The sequence below is a fragment of the Protopterus annectens genome, chromosome 13.part0 (genome assembly GCF_019279795.1).
Source record: "Protopterus annectens isolate FY-2018-M chromosome 13.part0, PAN1.0, whole genome shotgun sequence".
Lineage (NCBI taxonomy): Eukaryota > Metazoa > Chordata > Ceratodontiformes > Protopteridae > Protopterus > Protopterus annectens.
The window spans coordinates 1,035,282,520-1,035,297,908 of NC_056747.1; positions in this window are offsets into that span (position 1 = coordinate 1,035,282,520).

Here is a 15,389-nt window from a genome sequence, read left to right on the forward strand (position 1 = left end):
CTATATTCTGTCTACAATGATTACATGTCAAGATTATACGATTAAACATCAGAAAGCTCATAAAGTATTTTTCAGCTTATTCACACCAATGCTATTTTGGGATGCATGAGTGCCTCTCTGTTTTATATGTAAAATGCATTTGTTCAGAGATGAGGTATACAGTAAATCAGTCAGACAGCAAAAACACATATAGCCAGTTACCCCAGTAGCCTACATCATGTGATTCTTTACTGCTTAATTATACAGTGAAATGATTTAGATTACATTGCACAATATATATTTTATTTGAAATGTCTGTCATAATTTAAAAAAATAATTATCGCAACCACATTTCCGCACTGCCATAATTTATTATGTGTGTGCGGAAACAGGTATCTTAACCTAAAAGGGGTCTATAAAGAAGTAACCCTTAGTCTGTCACAGTGGGTATGACCCAGGAAGAGGAGTAAGGGTAAAATGTTATACTTGGGGGTGACACTCCTCATTGTTCCTGTAACTCCACAGTGGTGCACTGCTTGACAATAGCTGAATTTCTCAGTAAGATGTTATCAAAAGGAAACCGAGTCACATAATACACCCTGTTACCCTAGGAAACTTTCAATCTGTCAAAGACAAATTTCACATAATGACTGCATTAAACAATGTAAACTGTTATTCGAAGTATTCTGGATAGCTCAGTTAAAATGTAATGGAATGCTGTACAGCAGTGGTTCAGAAGTTGTAAGGAAACAGGGTTGATAACTGAGGTGAGCTATGATCAGAAGTTGTAAGGCGATGGGGTTGATAACTGAGGTGAGCTATGATCAGAAGTTGTAAGGCAACAGGGTTGATAACTGAGGTGAGCTATGATCAGAAGTGTACAGGTAACGGGGTTGATAATTGAGGTGAGCCATGATCAGAAGTGTACAGGTAACGGGGATGAAAACTGAGGTGAGCTATGATCAGAAGTGTACATGTAACGGGGTTGATAACTGAGGTGAGCTATGATCAGAAGAGTACAGGTAACGGGGTTGATAACTGAGGTGAGCTATGATCAGAAGTGTACAGGTAATGGGGTTGATAACTGAGGTGAGCTATGATCAGAAGTGTACAGGTTACGGGGTTAATAACTGAGGTGAGCTATGATCAGAAGTGTACAGGTAACGGGGTTGATAACTGAGGTGAGCTATGATCAGAAGTGTACAGGTAATGGGGTTAATAACTGAGGTGAGCTATGATCAGAAGTGTACAGGTAACGGGGTTGATAACTGAGGTGAGCTATGATCAGAAGCTGTAATGCAACGGGGTTGATAACTGAGGTGAGCTATGATCAGAAGTGTACAGGTAACGGGGTTGATAACTGAGGTGAGCTATGATCAGTAGTGTACAGGTAATGGGGTTGATAACTGAGGTGAGCTATGATCAGAAGTGTACAGGTAACGGGGTTGATAACTGAGGTGAGCTATGATCAGAAATGTACAGGTAACGGGGTTGATAACTGAGGTGAGCTATGATCAGAAGTGTGCAAGTAATGGGGTTGATAACTGAAATGAGCTATGATCAGAAGTGTACAGGTAACGGGGTTGATTACTGAGGTGAGCTATGATCAGAAGTGTACAGGTAACAGGGTTGATAACTGAGGTGAGCTATGATCAGAAGTGTACAGGTAACGGGGTTGATAACTGAGGTGAGCTATGATCAGAAGTGTACAGGTAACGGGGTTGATAACTGAGGTGAGCTATGATCAGAAGTGTACAGGTAACAGGGTTGATAACTGAGGTGAGCTATGATCAGAAGTGTACAGGTAACGGGGCTGATAACAGAGGTGAGCTATGATCAGAAGTGTACAGGTAACGGGGTTGATAACTGAGGTGAGCTATGATCAGAAGTGTACAAGTAACAGGGTTGATAACTGAGTTGAGCTATGATCAGAAGTGTACAGGTAATGGGGTTGATAACTGAGGTGAGTTATGATCAGAAGTGTACAGGTAACAGTGTTGACAACTGAGGTGAGCTATGATCAGTAGTGTACAGGTAATGGGGTTGATAACTGAGGTGAGCTATGATCAGAAGTGTACAGGTAACGGGGTTGATAACTGAGGTGAGCTATGATCAGAAATGTACAGGTAACGGGGTTGATAACTGAGGTGAGCTATGATCAGAAGTGTGCAAGTAATGGGGTTGATAACTGAAATGAGCTATGATCAGAAGTGTACAGGTAACGGGGTTGATTACTGAGGTGAGCTATGATCAGAAGTGTACAGGTAACGGGGTTGATAACTGAGGTGAGCTATGATCAGAAGTGTACAGGTAACGGGTTGATAACTGAGGTGAGCTATGATCAGAAGTGTACAGGTAACGGGGTTGATAACTGAGGTGAGCTATGATCAGAAGTGTACAGGTAACGGGGTTGATAACTGAGGTGAGCTATGATCAGTAGTGTACAGGTAATGGGGTTGATAACTGAGGTGAGCTATGATCAGAAGTGTACAGGTAACGGGGTTGATAACTGAGGTGAGCTTTGATCAGAAATGTACACGTAACGGGGCTGATAACTGAGGTGAGCTATGATCAGAAGTGTGCAAGTAATGGGGTTGATAACTGAAATGAGCTATGATCAGAAGTATACAGGTAACGGGGTTGATTACTGAGGTGAGCTATGATCAGAAGTGTACAGGTAACAGGGTTGATAACTGAGGTGAGCTATGATCAGAAGTGTACAGGTAACGGGGTTGATAACTGAGGTGAGCTATGATCAGAAGTGTACAGGTAACGGGGTTGATAACTGAGGTGAGCTATGATCATAAGTGTACAGGTAACAGGGTTGATAACTGAGGTGAGCTATGATCAGAAGTGTACAGGTAACGGGGCTGATAACTGAGGTGAGCTATGATCAGAAGTGTACAGGTAACGGGGTTGATAACTGAGGTGAGCTATGATCAGAAGTGTACAGGTAACGGGGTTGATAACTGAGGTGAGCTATGATCAGAAGTGTACAGGTAACGGGGTTGATAACTGAGGTGAGCTATGATCAGAAGCTGTAATGCAACGGGGTTGATAACTGAGGTGAGCTATGATCAGAAGTGTACAGGTAACGGGCTTGATAACTGAGGTGAGCTATGATCAGAAGTGTACAGGTAACGGGGTTGATAACTGAGGTGAGCTATGATCAGAAGTGTACAGGTAATGGGGTTGATAACTGAGGTGAGCTATGATCAGAAGTGTGCAAGTAATGGGGTTGATAACTGAAATGAGCTATGATCAGAAGTGTACAGGTAACGGGGTTGATTACTGAGGTGAGCTATGATCAGAAGTGTACAGGTAACGGGGTTGATAACTGAGGTGAGCTATGATCAGAAGTGTACAGGTAACGGGGTTGATAACTGAGGTGAGCTATGATCAGAAGTGTACAGGTAACGGGGTTGATAACTGAGGTGAGCTATGATCAGAAGTGTACAGGTAACAGGGTTGATAACTGAGGTGAGCTATGATCAGAAGTGTACAGGTAACGGGGCTGATAACTGAGGTGAGCTATGATCAGAAGTGTACAGGTAACGGGGTTGATAACTGAGGTGAGCTATGATCAGAAGTGTACAGGTAACGGGGTTGATAACTGAGGTGAGCTATGATCAGAAGTGTACAGGTAACGGCGTTGATAACTGAGGTGAGCTATGATCAGAAGTGTACAGGTAACGGGGTTGATAACTGAGGTGAGCTATGATCAGAAGTGTACAGGTAACGGGGTTGATAACTGAGGTGAGCTATGATCAGAAGTGTACAGGTAACGGGGTTGATAACTGAGGTGAGCTATGATCAGTAGTGTACAGGTAATGGGGTTGATAACTGAGGTGAGCTATGATCAGAAGTGTACAGGTAACGGGGTTGATAACTGAGGTGAGCTATGATCAGAAATGTACACGTAACGGGGCTGATAACTGAGGTGAGCTATGATCAGAAGTGTGCAAGTAATGGGGTTGATAACTGAAATGAGCTATGATCAGAAGTGTACAGGTAACGGGGTTGATTACTGAGGTGAGCTATGATCAGAAGTGTACAGGTAACAGGGTTGATAACTGAGGTGAGCTATGATCAGAAGTGTACAGGTAACGGGGTTGATAACTGAGGTGAGCTATGATCAGAAGTGTACAGGTAACGGGGTTGATAACTGAGGTGAGCTATGATCAGAAGTGTACAGGTAACAGGGTTGATTACTGAGGTGAGCTATGATCAGAAGTGTACAGGTAACGGGGCTGATAACTGAGGTGAGCTATGATCAGAAGTGTACAGGTAACGGGGTTGATAACTGAGGTGAGCTATGATCAGAAGTGTACAGGTAACGGGGTTGATAACTGAGGTGAGCTATGATCAGAAGTGTACAGGTAACGGGGTTGATAACTGAGGTGAGCTATGATCAGAAGCTGTAATGCAACGGGGTTGATAACTGAGGTGAGCTATGATCAGAAGTGTACAGGTAACGGGCTTGATAACTGAGGTGAGCTATGATCAGAAGTGTACAGGTAACGGGGTTGATAACTGAGGTGAGCTATGATCAGAAGTGTACAAGTAACAGGGTTGATAACTGAGTTGAGCTATGATCAGAAGTGTACAGGTAATGGGGTTGATAACTGAGGTGAGTTATGATCAGAAGTGTACAGGTAACAGTGTTGACAACTGAGGTGAGCTATGATCAGTAGTGTACAGGTAATGGGGTTGATAACTGAGGTGAGCTATGATCAGAAGTGTACAGGTAACGGGGTTGATAACTGAGGTGAGCTATGATCAGAAATGTACAGGTAACGGGGTTGATAACTGAGGTGAGCTATGATCAGAAGTGTGCAAGTAATGGGGTTGATAACTGAAATGAGCTATGATCAGAAGTGTACAGGTAACGGGGTTGATTACTGAGGTGAGCTATGATCAGAAGTGTACAGGTAACGGGGTTGATAACTGAGGTGAGCTATGATCAGAAGTGTACAGGTAACGGGGTTGATAACTGAGGTGAGCTATGATCAGAAGTGTACAGGTAACGGGGTTGATAACTGAGGTGAGCTATGATCAGAAGTGTACAGGTAACGGGGCTGATAACTGAGGTGAGCTATGATCAGAAGTGTACAGGTAACGGGGTTGATAACTGAGGTGAGCTATGATCAGAAGTGTACAGGTAACGGGGTTGATAACTGAGGTGAGCTATGATCAGAAGTGTACAGGTAATGGGGTTGATAACTGAGGTGAGCTATGATCAGAAGTGTACAGGTAACGGGGATGATAACTGAGGTGAGCTATGATCAGAAGTGTGCAGGTAACGGAGTTGATAACTGAGATGAGCTATGATCAGAAGTGTACAGGTAACGGGGCTGATAACTGAGGTGAGCTATGATCAGAAGTATGCACAGCATTTTTAATAAATTAAACTGCTTCTTTTTCTTTCCTGCTGTTAGCTGGAGTACAGCAGTGATCCACATATACCCTTTTACATCAGTGTAGAAGCAGTTGCTGCCTGTTTAACAGACTTGCTCAGAGTCGTGATGCTTAAGAATAATTTTCTTGATAGTGATGTCATTGCTGCTATAAAATGCTAACGCTGCTTCAAGTGCATCCAACAAAAGTGAAGCAAACCTGTATTTTCCACACAATGGTATAGCTACTTCGATAATACCTAACTCCCGACATTCTTGACACCGGCTTTATGTAGTCGTTTCTACTGAACTATGCGAAATTCGCAACCATGAAAATGTGATGTAATAATACGCAAGTACCAATAAATCATATCTTTGGGTATGTTGAACTATTAGTCTTCTATTAAGCATAAGTTTTAGAGACAGCACAAAGGGTAAAGATGTCTACCATATTGAAAGTGATCTTGTAATCCTTATATCCAATGACAGCCAATGGTTTGTCACAGAAAATTAAAATGACAGTCTTTGTCAACAAAGGTGAAGAACGCACTAGCCCTATCACTCAGCTGTTTAGTGCTTGTGGATTTAAACTATACCTACAAGCTACAGGCAGAAAGGAAACCAACTGTACTGGGAAAGAATGAAACTATATATTTTTTATTTTATTTTATTTTACATTTGATTATTGGGAAAGTCAGACTGTGCAAATATCTTTTTTCAGCAGAGGCCTGGGGAGAAATGCTTCACATTTAACAATGACTAAAATTACAAATACAAGGTTTACATATACATTACTTGACATTAGTGTTAAACATATAACATTGGATAAAAATACATTCATGTAAATATTCTTATTAATGGCATTGTTGCATAGTCTAGTACAGGAAAAGAGAGAATTAATCTTTTAAAAAAATAAAGAAATCTATCAGGAATATGAGTGACTGATAGAATGTTAACCAGGTATTAACAACTGGCAGGTGAGCAATTTTCATACATATACTACATTGACTGACAGTCTGTAGTAGGAGGAGCTACAGTAGAGTATAGATATTGAAACATAATTGCAACTTAAGGAGAATAGTTTTACTATAATCCTTGAATACACGCTTTAAATTGTAATAAGAATGGGTAGAAGTATGTTGAAAGGTGAGATGTGATCTGATTTATGTAAGGAACTAGTATTACCTAGGGTGTTTATAGCAACTAGGACATTGCATTGGAATTCTTTTCTTATCCAGGATTTGTACTGGAGCATAGCTATGTATTGGTTAAGTGAGACTTAAGAGTTATTTTGAAGCAAGATAAATCGGTGATAGATGTTATTTCTGATGGTAAGCTATTCTACATTTTAGCTGTGTAGCTCGAGAAAAGGTAGTTGCCACAGGGATTTGCTACTCAAGCGAAGTACGTTTGTTAGAGTAAGGAGTTAATAAGCTTTGAAGTGCTGGCGGTTTTTCAGGTTGGTGCAGGATCTTATGTGTCAAGCACAGGCGGTGATAAGTCACTACTATCTGTTTTGTGCCCAACCTGAGACAGCACACCAGAAACAGAAATATTCATTAAAGGAACCACAACACTAATGTATGGGACAAGCAATAGATATGGCAAAAATTGCAAAAAAACACTATGCTGATATATTTTTCTGTGGAGAAAGAAATACAATAAGTTATGGCATGTGCTAGTATACCACATAAAATAGTCTTCTATGAGTGTTCACAAACAGAGCATCACTGATAAAAGAAATACAGGCATTCCTGCAGAATCAGTACACGAGAGTTCAGTGACGCAACAAGTAAAAGCAACAAAAGAGACAGTAGGGGCACAATGTAATATGCATTATCAACCAGGTACATTGGTGAAACAGTGCACAAACAGTGCTCCAATGGTAAGGAAAAGAAGAAAATGCCCAGTGGTTCACCACAATGAAGGCAGACATATATGTAGTGCCCTTTATCTGAAGACGTTTCCCATTCTTTTGAGAGGTAGGAGATTCTAGCCCTGTAACACTGACCCTCCTCCCCCATACATAGTAAGCAGCAGTGAATGGCTAGGACTGAAGGAAGTTCCTGAGATACTGTCTGAGGTCAGTCAAATAGCAGCTCACTCTCAGACAGAAATTTAAAATAATTAGATAAAAAAAAGAGAAATATTAACCTATTCTGTCAGGCTCTGGTAACAATAAAACATTTGATTTACTCAAACTGCAACATTTCTAATTCCAAACTGCCTGACTCACTCTTGAATGCATAGGTCACACCAACAATAAGGCTTCAGTTCTGTGCTCTGCTTTCACTGATTTAACAGTTCCCCTCCTTCCTTCTCTAACTGAACCTTCCACTAAAGTGTCGTGTTAGTCAATGCCTGCCAAAATAAGCTAAAATAATCTTAAGAATAACAGAATATGATATAATGAGGCTTTGCACTTTAATAGAAACCATTAAAAGCATATGTCGTTGTGTTGTTGTGTCTTTCGGCTTATCACGGTTAGGGGTCTCCACAGCGGAACTCCGGTCCGCTAATGTTTGGTAGTGGATTTTTACGTGCCGAGTTACCAGCTCTGATGCACAACCTTCAACGAAGGCATGCCCATTCACTCTTGCCTCCACACAGAAGACACTCTAGCTGAGAATCAAACGCGACAACGTCTTGCTGTGAGGCAACAATGCTACAGCAGCACCACTGTATTCAAAACTTTCAGCATGCTACATCAAATTATTTAATTAATTACTTTATTATTTTGCTTGACATTTGTTTACTGGGGTAGTCTGACTTGATCTACAGAAACCCGTTTTCAGCAGAGGCCTGGGGAGAAAAGCTCCACATACAGCACAATACAAAAACAGTTTAATCCAAAACAATAAAAATTACATTAGAAATACTATACAAAAATAAGTTGAAAGAACAAGCTGCTACAAGATGTTGCAATATATTACTACACATCTAGGCAATTCTATACAGTTAAAACATTACAGACAATAATAGTCATCAATCTCACCATACATGATGCAGATAATGTCCAAAAAATAGTATGTAGGTAGTGCAATGCGTGAAATTGACGGTTATAGTACATGAAAAATAGAATGTTAGTTTCAGTTAGGAAAATAGCAGCCAGAAAGTTAGTGATGCAGATAGATAGTGAGAGAGAGTTAAAAAGAATAGAAGCAATAAGGCATGAGCAGTAAGGTATAGAAGCAGAGAAGGAGTTAGAAGAGCTTTAGGATCTTGCAGTCTGTGAGGGATTGAAATGTGAGAGAAGAGGAAGACCTGAGCATTAGGCAGGCTTCATGCAGGAGCAGAGCCATGTATTTTTTAGATGATTTTTTAAGGAGGCATTGAAATGGGTTAGGGCATAGACCTGGTAGCTAGAGGTAGTGAATTCCAAAGTATAGAGGCAGAGTATGAATACAGAGAGTGACCAGGTTTTCTTGTGGGTTTTGAGATAGTCAAGAGATTTTTGTCTTCCGATCATAGGGATCGATTTGGTGTGTAAGTTGTGACTACATTGGCTAGTGCAGAGCGGGCTGTAGGCTTGAAAATAAGGTTGTGCAAGTGGATAGCTGAATAAAGGCAAGTTGGTTGGGGACTTCAAGCCATTTTAATTCTAGGAGTGGTTTACAGTGGTGTGTGTGATATTTAGAGTTTGTGGCAAACTTTGCAACTTTGTTGCAGCACTGTTCCAACTTGCTTAGGGTAGAATTTTGTAAGATAGGGTCACCTAGAAGTTTGGTTTCCTGCACTATTTCTATGACAGTGTTGTCAAATGCAAGGATGTTGAAATGATCAGTGACAGGGGAGGTGTTTTGGGATGAAAGAGTACTAGTTTTGTCTTCTTTGGATTGAAAAGCAGGGGTCCTAGGATGGAGCCTTGGGGGACACCAGTAGGGTTGTGGAGAAAGGCTGAGAGTTCATTGAACCATTTCACTGCTTGTTTACAATCCGTAATTCATTTTATTATACTTTTTAACTTAACAGCTATTACATTTCCTGCTATTTAATTGCGTTAGTGTTTGTATCATGTGAAATAAACACCTGTTATAACAAGTAGAACAAACTATTGCACTGAGTGGTAATCATTACTGGTTTGTGAATTCAGAATTAGAGATCAGCTAAAGGGCCAGCAGGGCAGCAGAACTAAAATTTGATTTTTTCATTTAAAACTCATAGCTTGAAAGCAATTATTTTGTTTTAGTTATTATCCATTTTATTCATTAAATAAATAGATATCTTTTACAGAAGAGTGTGTGTCTGCTCTTGCAGGTGCTGGTGTGTGTGTGTGTGTGTGTGTGTGTGTGTGTGTGTGTGTGTGTGTGTGTGTGTGTGTGTGTGTGTGTGTGAGCGTGCGCATGTGCACGTGTGTATTTGTTTACATGTACGTATACTTGTGTGTGTGTGTGTGTGTGTGTGTGTGTGTGTGTGTGTGTGTGTGTGTGTGTGTGTGTGTGTGTGTGTGTGCACATGCGCACACGTGTTTGTACTTGTGTGCTCATGCACATGTACAAGTGTGTGTGTGTGTGTGTGTGTGTGTGTGTGTGTGTGTGTGTGTGTGTGTGTGTGTGTGTGTGTATGTGTTTGGGCACGTGCATGCACATGCATGCATTTGTATGTGCAAGTGTATTGTATTTATTTATTTATTGCATTTGGTTCCGGGAAAGTCCACTGGGCCTAAAAGAGCCCATTTTCGGTGGAGGTTCGGGGAGAAAAGGTCCAACAAGAACATCGATGCAGAAAAAAATTAAAAATTAATTGATACAGAAGTAGAAACAGTAGTATATGCAGAATATATGCATGTCAGGAATTTAGTTGGTTTGATTACAGTAACATATACAGAATATATACATAAAAGCAGGAATTTAGTTGGTTGCCAGATGAATTCAGAGTGGTAAAAATGGAGATAAATTAATTAAGCAATAACCCACGCCTGGGTGTGGATAATGGTGGATTTACCCACGGTTGGTGTGGTTTGGTCACAAGGGTAAAGCCCGAGTGGCAAAACTAAGACAACCATGGGTAAATCCAGCATTACCCACACCCAGGTGTGGGTTATTGCTATTATACAATGACATTATGTAAGATAAAAAATACTTACTGTTCTTAAATATTGGCATTGTATAATGCCTCCGTGCTACCCTTCCTCAGCTGTCCGGTATCCTGGAGCAGTTCTGATGTACTGCGTATGCTTACGCAGTACATCAGAGCTGTGTGTAGAGAAAGCAATGGAGAAAGGAAGATCTCCGTTGCTTTTTTAAAGTTGTCTCGCTATGTTAAATGAATTTAACATAGCGAGATATCTTTAAAAAAAGCAACGGAGAAAGGGAGAGCTCTGTTCTGTTTTTTAAACTGTCTCGCTATGTTAAATGAGTTTAACATAGTGAGACAACTTTAAAAAAACAAAAGACCAGCACTGCTAGGGGTTTTAGTAGAATTTAGAACAGAAGCTGCCATTAAAAAGAAATAATTAGTAGAGCATATAAAGTATTAAATGATAACTATAAGAATCATTCAGAGGAGGTTAGAAAGGATTGGGAAGAGAGACTGGATAAGCAATTGACAAAGAAACAATGGGATGATATATGTTTGTCTCCCAAATATGCAGCCAAATCTAGAAGATTTAGCATTTGTTGGAAATGTTTACATAAATATTTTTATACCCTAAGTAGAGAAATTTTCCACAGGTAGACAGCAAATGTTGGAGGTGTGATGGAGAAGAAAGAGGTACTTGGGATCATATTTTCTGGGAGTGCAGTGGGTTGGCAGACTTTAAGGATTCCCTGTGGGATGCACTGTCTGAGATGCTGGGTGGGCAGATTTGTGTGACAAGGGAGATGATTTTTCTTAGCTAGATGCAGAATCAGAATTGTCTAGACACGGTAAGGCCTTGCTGTGTTTAATTATGGTGGCGGCCAAAAAAACAATTACTAGAAAATCAAAAATCAAAATCTAATCCAACTATATTAGAACTAGTGAATATAACAACAGAGTGAAAACAATGGAATTGAGATCTTTAGAAAATGGTAGGAGCAAACTGCATAGGAAAAAAAATGGGAATTCTGGAAACAATACATACAGTGGAACAATGGGGTTTAAAAGAAGGGAGGACTTAAATGAGCTATGTAATGTTTGACTGAAAATGATTGGGTAGACTAAAAGTGATGTATAATGTTTGCAAACTGGGAGTGTGTCGGTATGATTTCTGATATAAAACGCTTGCAACTAGGATCGTATCGTTGTGGTTTGTTTTCATTTATATAAATGTATGATTGCTTAAGTCATAAGTGATGGTTTAATAAAGATCTTTCTTATTTAGAAAAAGGGGCAGGCATTAAATAATTTATGTAATGTCACTTAGGTTATATGATATATAGCAATAAATGTGAAGTTTAATGTTTGTTAATACAGTTTGATTAATTTTGTATAAACGTTAATTTGCCAATCTCACAATGTCACAAGGGATAGTTCAATAAAGGTGTTTACAAACAAAAAGAAGAAGAAGAAGCCCATTCTTACCTTTGACTCCTCTTTTATATTCTCTCTTTCCATATGCCCAGTTAGAATCCACAAATTCATCTCTCCGTATTTCCCAATGAAACATTCATTTTGACCCACTTAAACTATCTGTGGGAGCAGGCTGCTGAGTCTTCTAGTTAATATCACAGAGCATATTTTAATGTCCATATTTGTTAACAAAATTGATTCTCTGTCTCACCTTCTTTTGGTATCATCACTAGCCTGGCCCTTTTCATCAAGTCTGAAATGTAACTTGTCTTGCTGATCCTTTTAGATGCCTCTACTAGTATTCTCCACAGGGTCCCCCTCCCTATTTTTAAAAATCTACTAGGTGCCTATTTAGTCAACCTGGTTTCCTGTCTTTCATTGTCCTTGTTGTCTCCATTGCCCGGTCTGCCTTGAACACTGGTCCTATTCAGTATCTCCCTCTGTGCTTCCTGCACTTGATATACTGTCTATCTTCCTCATTCTTTCTTCTGTTCTTTGTTTATAGTTGCTAATATTCTCTGAAGACTTTTCTGATCTGCCATCCTCTACTTCTTACCCTTCACTTCCCCTCAGTCTAACTATTTCTATACCTCCTAGTCTCTTCTTGCATTTTTTCTTTAAGTGTTCTTATAATCTTCACTCAGTCCATCAATAGCCCTTCCAGTATTACTGTTCTACCAAGATTGTCATCATCCTGTTACAGTTATATCATTAATTTGGCCTCTTGTCTCTATAGCTCATTTTTTTCATCTCCTTTTTTCACATATTCCTTTCTGCATTTTGATGAGCTGCTCTGCCCTCACAAGGGTTTTGGTACTGTCCCATCAGTGCCTCCCTAATGCTGCTCTGTTCATTTCATTTTCCTGTATTTATTAATAGATTTCACTATCAGTGTCTGCAGTTGCATCATTCTGTACTAGTCCATTTGTAGCGTGCTCATCTCAAGCTGCCCAACTCATCTCTTTCTGTCTCCATCTGCATTACTGCTGCTATATGGCTTGACTCATGCCTCTCCTGGATTTCAGTTACTTTCACTTTCCCTAGTAATTCCTCCTTTAGGATTCTGTCTTATCTGATTGCTTATGTAAAGCAATTTCATTCCCTTTACTCTTCCTTCTAAAATTCTCCGCCTGCCTTCACTACTTTTCTTCACTCCCTCTACTTATACATACAAACCCTTTCTAAACAGCATTGTTACCCCTCTTTTTCCCGATCCTATTTACTGTCTACTTTCCCTCTCACATACTCTAGGAATAGTATATTCTGTCCTTCCCTTGCCTTCAGCTTGGTTTCTTGTAATAATATGATGTCCCTTTGCATTCTTATTAAAATTTTTTAAATATTTTTCCTCTTAAGAAGATGTGAGGCTCCCCATATATTCCATGTCACCACTTTTAGTCCCATTTATGTCTCACTGGTCATTCCAACCCTCCCTTCCTCTGCATATTGTATAGAATGACTTCCCCTTCCTGAGATCCCCTCTGGGCTGCATGTAGCATCCTTTGTATATTGCCTGCACTGGCCCCCTTTTCTCCTCCCCTAAGAGTGGGCTGTTGTTCCTTAGCTTAACTATATTTTCACTTCAACACTCAAGGCCTTCTTTATCCTCCTCCGTTCTTCCATTCTGTTTCAATATACTTCTCCATCTAACACCTTCTTCAATTATCGCACTGCTGTTTAACATAGGTTCATAGGTCAGTAGGATGTTGTCAGGCTAAAGGCTCTAGGGCCTTCACAAGCCTAGTCATGTAAAAACCTTAAGTACCCTAGTTGACTATAGTTAGATGGTCATTGTTTGTATAGTGCTACTATGATCAGCACTGAGTGCCCCTGTCCATGAGGGCCATAGGTGCCACCCCCAGGGTGAATTTGCTTTTTCCCATTCAATTGTCAAGGTTGCCCTTAAATAGTGTCATTGAGGAGCTCTACTTCACATGAAGAGAAAGCTTATTCCAGAGGAGCAGCAATCTCTGGGAGACATGTCGGTCTCTTGTGCAAGTTCTATTAATGTTGCAGGCCAGGTTGAGATCTCTGGAGTGAGTGACTCTTGTCCCATTTGAGTTGCAGATGTGCAGAAGTTCCATTAGGGCAGGGTTATAGACTACTGCAGCCTCTCAACAGCCTGTACGATACAGAGTACAATGATAGGGCACTCAGTGTTTCCATGTAGATCATGTCTTGAAGGTTTGAATTCTCTTATTTAGAAACCTCTGTAGTCTCTCCAGTTGCTGCAGGTGTCTGGTGAGGTACACACAGAAGGGAGAATTCTATTCAGTTAGTGGTCTGATAAGGGCTGAGTAGAGTGGAGTAATGACATCCCTGATCATGGATGAGATGCCCTTATTTATGACATGGGCAGTAAAATGCTTTCCTTACTACTGTGGACACATGGTGATCAAAGTTTAGATTGCTATCAACCTGCGTTCCCAAGTCATGCACCATTGTGCTTGAGCCGAGAGGGGTGCTGTCTGTATTGTAACTAGCAGGAGCTACTTCTCTGTCAAAGGGGATAATGAGGCATTTTTTGCATTTAGTTTCAGTCCATGGCCCTGGCACCAATTGCTTGTCTGTGTCAGCCCCTCTTGTAATTTGTTGATGTCATTGGGGGACTCTATGATTGCACCCAGGTTACAGTCATCTGCAAATTTAGTATGCTACAGGCCATGAACGTTTGACTGGACTTCAGAAAAAAAAGTTCCAAACAGTAGAGGGCCCAGTACAGATCTTGTGGTACACAACAGGTAACTAGTCTACTGGTGGAGGTGGATTCCCCAATGTTAACAATGTGGGCTCTATCCATGAGCCAGTTTGGTATCCATCTAATGACAAATGGGTTTATATGCAGTTGGGATAGTTTCTCAATGATTTCTGAGTGGGAAATCATGTCAAATGCATTGGCTAAATCAAGATAGGTGGTGTGTACTGTTTTATCCTCATTCAGGGCTTTGGTGACTTTCTCAATGAAGTTCACCAGGCTTAATAAACAAGAACTACCCTTGATGAAACCAAACTGAGTTGGGTCAGGAGTCTGAAGGTTGCCTATGCCCTTGTTGATAAGGTCCATAATAATTCTTTCCATAGCCTTGCGGATAAGGCTGGTCAGGCTAATGGGTCTATAGTTCCCAGGATCAGTTGATGGACCCCTTTTGTGTAAGGAGATTACTATTGTTGTTTTCCACTCTTCCAGCACAAAGCCAGTGTTCAGTCTGTGGTTAAAGAGACAGCTATGTGGTTCCACTAGGTCTTGCTTTAGATTGTTTAGTATGCAGCCTGATATGTTAACTGGTCCCATAGAGGCTGTATTTATGACCTTGGAGAGCACTTGAATGATCTGTTCTTTGGAGATAAACAGTAGAAGACAGGTGTCAGGAATGCTATTGGGTATAGCTGGTGGGGACAGGGGAGTGAAATTGTCACCAAATCTGTCAGCCAGCAAGTTGGCAATTTCTTCAGGTTCTATGTCAGTGGTACCAGCCACTATAAGTTCAGCACACAGCTGGGTATTCCTATAAGTTCAGCACA